Source organism: Pinus tabuliformis, chromosome Q (genome assembly GCF_031772625.1).
Source record: "Pinus tabuliformis cultivar Carrire ecotype Pingquan chromosome Q, CPIR1, whole genome shotgun sequence".
Taxonomy (NCBI): Eukaryota; Viridiplantae; Streptophyta; class Pinopsida; order Pinales; family Pinaceae; genus Pinus; species Pinus tabuliformis.
Genome location: NC_142296.1, coordinates 1,373,137,930 through 1,373,142,874, shown reverse-complemented (window position 1 = coordinate 1,373,142,874; position 4,945 = coordinate 1,373,137,930).

Genomic DNA, 4,945 nt, shown 5'->3' with positions numbered 1-4,945 from the left:
GAGAAATGAGTGAAAATGTTCTTCTTCCTTAGGATTTTTGCGATTTTGTCTGTAACACCAAGGATATAAGGAAGAAAAATCTTACCTTGAGGCTGATCTTGCGCCTTATGCTCATGGGATGACAACTTTCTTTCAGCTCTCTCTATGGCTTTTTTAATCTCATGCTCTTTGTAGCCTATATTCTTGAAAACTGAAACCAAATGCCTCTTTTCTTCAATCAGATGCTCTGAGTCGGAAATTCGAAGGGCTCTGATGGCAAGGGTGTTTAGGACACCAAACTTCTGGGCCGGGTGATGGTGGGAATCCGCATGGAGGTAACTTTCCGTGTGGGTAGACTTTCTGAAAACCTTGTGGCCTAGAGAGCCATCTTCCTTTCTGATGATTAGAACGTCCAAAAATGGGATGCTCATATTTTCTTCATGTTCCATTGTAAGTTTTATTTCTGGAGAGATGGAGTTTAAGTGAATGAAAAACTTATCAAGTTCTGCTTTACCATGGGTCCATTTTATGTTGGTATCATCGACAAAACGCTTCCACCACGCCGGCTTTAAAGGATAAGTTTCAAGGGCCTTCTTTTCAAGGTGTTCCATATACAAGTTGGCTACGATTGGTGATAGGGGTGATCCCATAGCCACACCTGTTGTCTGCTCATAAAATATTCCTTGGAAGGTGAATACTGTTGACCTTAAGCAGATTTCCGCCAGCTTTGCAGTCTCCGGATCAGTAACATCTTTTATAACCTGAATGGCTTCATCAAGAGGAATCTTTGTGAATAAGGATACCACGTCAAAGCTAACAAGAATGTCATCACGTTCCATCTTTTCATTTTTGATTAGATTCACAAAATCATGGGAGTCTTTGATGAAGGAATCAGTATTTCCGACAAGGGGTTTTAGGATTTTAGCAACATATTTCGCAAGTTCATATGTTGGGGAGCCAATAGTATTGACAATGGGTCTAAGGGGAACCCCTTCCTTATGGATCTTGGGTAGTCCATAGATTCTGGGGATGGTTTCACAAGATGGGGTTAATTTCTTCTTTAATTTTCCGTCAAGATTAGAATCTGAGATGATCTTTTTTACCTCCTTCATGATTTTGGGGATGGGATTATTGTTCAACCTCTTATAACTGCCACAATTTAGGTGATCATTCATTTTGCGCACATAGTCTTCTTTATCTAAGATGACTGCTGCTCCTCCTTTATCAGCTTTAAGAACCACCACCTTGTCATTGTTTCGCAAAGATTTGAAAGCTTTTTGTTCCTCCCTACTCAGGTTGCTTTTGGGAGCCTTGGCTTTTCTCATGATGAGAGAAATTTCTTGTCGTAATGCTTCTTTTTCATCCAGAGGGAGGTTACTAATCCCATCTTCTATGCTGCATATCATGCTCTCAATGGGTAGGCTTCTAGGAGCAACCGCAAACCCCATACCCTTGCTGAGAACATTGGTTACTAGAGGATCTAATTCTTGGGAAGAAAGGTTGACCACTTTTCTATTAGGTCTTGGCTCACCGGTATTTTCTGAAGACATATCTTTTCCTTTTATCTGGACATTCATGACTAAGCCTTGATTTTTATTGCTTCCCATGCCATCACCAGAGTTCTGAATGCGCTCACAATTATGCGACCTGAGAGTACTTAATGAATTGTATTCAAAGTTATCCTCTTTTGAGTCAACAAGATTGTTTTGACCGAAACCGATGACATTGTCTTTTATTAATAAATTAGGGTTATTATTATTAATAGCGCAGTTGTTGTCGTTTCTTCCATCTGCATAATCTATTGAAACCTTTAAACTGTCATCGTTGCTAACTGGTTCAGATGTGTCTTTGGGAGACTTGACACCGCAATCTGCGAAGTTACTGGAATGTTCAACGAATTTTACCTTATTAATATTACTGTCATTAACTGCGCAGCTACTTGTGACAGTAAAACCGTTTGCTGCTCCGTGGTTTTCAAGGACTGCGCTGTTTTTAGTTGGATCATCAACGTAGCAGGCACGGTTTCTAAGGATGGAATCATCTGCGCAGCTTTCAAAGGTTTCATCATTTAAATTGCTGGAACTGACAGCGGCATTCACCATGCTGGAACCTTCTGCGAACTGTCTCTCAAATGATTCAACATTCAAACCGCTTACAACTACGCTATCTCCAGAGCTGGAATTCACAATGCTGGAACCTTCTGCGAATTGTCTCCCAAATGATTCAACATTCAAACCGCTTACAACTCTGTCCATTAATCTGCTTGTATTATAATCTACGCTATCTCCAGAGCTAACACTGCTTGGACTACTTCTGCTGCCCCCCATTATGTTGATCAAATTTCTCGGATTACATTTACCTGCGTGGTTTATATTGGAGATACCTGTTGTTCCTCTTGTTTCAGGTCTTTTGGAGCACATATACACATGCAATGGATACAAAGCTAGAGCATACTGGAATCACCGAATTATATAAACTCGCTACTTTTACAAGAAATTGTTGTGAATTGATAACGAGAAACAAAGAAAGGGCACAATCATTCGTTACTTTTGTTGTCATTACTCTACTAATACTGACATGATTTGTCATCTTTATCATGCTAGTTCTTTTTTAAATTCCCATAATCTTCTTTGATAATTATTAAGGAATAAGAACAAAGGGTTTATATTTTTCTATTGAGATGTTAAGACTTCTTCCACCATTCCTACTCTTAAGATGGGCTGAACCACCCTTTGTGTATAAATATGAAAGCATGTTATAAAAATAAAAAAGAGGAATGTTTTGAATTGTCAAACACAGGATAGGGGGTCTCATCAAGAGCCAACCTACCATGATCATAAGGAAGAAAGTGAAGTGGCATTTCCACTATGGCCACCACACCAGGGATATGGTCCAAGAGGCACATCAGGAAAAATAAAGAGTCCTTGGAACAAGAGGTCTCATCACGAGCCGGCCTGCCCACCTTTCACTCCTTCCTGGTGAATGGCATTATGATTTAACTGGTTACCAAGCCAACATAATGACCTCCATTTTGACACCAAACAAAACTTCCTAGGCATACACAAAGGATCATGGTTCCATGGGTGAAACAAACAACTCTGCCAAGGTTATGGACACCTGTCGGCAGCAGAGCTCTGTTAATGGTATTGAAGTCACATTTCTTATACACCAATAGTCATCATTAATACCCTTCTCGGTCTTATACCTTTGTAATCTATCAAATAGGATTATGCATGTCACTTCCCCGAACCATTAAAAACATGAAAATCCATTATAACCAATCATGACGGAAAAAGTAGACAATGATCGCATTACACTCGTTGTGCACGTCAGCTGTCCTATCCTCCCAACCTCGCATCATGTAACTGCACTTTCTTATTTATTAAGCGATCCTATTATACACCTCGATTTCGATAACCTGCTCCTTTTTGTAAACATGGCATCGTGGCACACGTTTTTCCTTTATGACCCTGTACCAGAACAGATCAGCCCGCCACTCCTTCATTTGAGGGCCTAGGATGGCCTATCACATTGCGGGGGGGGGCGGGGTGGGGGGGGCTGACTTCATAATTTGCTGATATACGTGTCAGGCTATTATTCGGCAAATTATTACTTGGGAATAGCAAGGCTTAACAGTATCTCATTTTTCAATTTGCATGCCCTGCTGTTCCTAAGATATTTCTGTCTGCAACAACTAGGAAGATTTGAATGAGCCTTGCGATTTTGCTATTTTTTCTGTGTTTTTAACAGTTCGAACAGCTTGCTGTTCCATTGCCGTTTCTGTGTTTTTACAGTGAGCTAAAGCATGAAGAAGAAGGGGTGGACAAGGAAGTTACCCAGGAAGTAACAGAGCCAGCTAGGGTTTTTATTCCTGAGCAACCTGAACAAAGCATCGAAGGAGCACCCCAAGAGGAAAACCAGGGAATTGGCCAGGATAACAATCCAGGCCCGAGTAAACAGACAGCTGTTCCTTCTAAGGAAACAAAAGAAATCAAACGATTACGAAAAGAACAACAAAGGTTACTAAATGTGATAGCTCGACTTCGACAGCAAATCAGGGTTTTGAGAATGAGAAAGAGAGCAAAAAGAACTTCAGGGGAAACACATGCAGCTACTCTGGTGAGACCCCCCAAGAAAAAGGTTCGAAAGACCCCTGTTCAGCCTGCTGTTCAAAACCCTGTCGAAGAACAGTCTGCTATTCAAATCGCTGTCGAAGAACAGTCTGTTGTTCAAACCGCCGTTGAAGAACAGTTTGTTGTTCAAACTCTTGTTGAAGTGCAGACTGCCGTTCAAAAGCAAAAGGAACAACATTCCACTGTTGCTCATGTTGAAGTGCAAACAGACGATATATCGGCCTGTGACAAGGAAGTTCAGACAGAGGCACAGTCCTCTGAAAGGATACAAACTATAAACACAAGGCGATGTAATAGGAAGATTCAAGTAAATCTTCCACTGGCCACTACTATGTGGGACAACAATTCGAGGACAGTAACCCTACGAGAGGGTTTGATGCAAGCTTAGCAAGCAGTAGAAAAACTCATGAAACAAACGGTTTCTCGAGAAAAGTATGAAGAACTACAACAACAGCTAAGGAATGTCAATTTATCCGAAAGCCAAGCCTTTGAAGGATGGCGAAAAGAACAAGAAAAAGTCGCAAAGGTAACTCATAGATTAGACGTAGTTATCAGACAGATGGATACCTTATGCTCTTTGTACACTAACGTCCTAGCATGTAGAGCCCCTGCCAAGAATTGTGCCTTGTTTTTAATGGAACGATATTTGCAATTGAAAATTAAGGCCGTCAAAGCAGGAGCCCCTATACAAATTAATACCACTGATGATTTTATAAATTGTCGTAAGCACTATGGAGTGAAGGTTCAAAGACTACTGTGTGAATTCTATCTGCATAACCTTGTGCTAGATCATGACACAGAGCAGAACCCTGCCCGTTTCGTTGGGGATATCC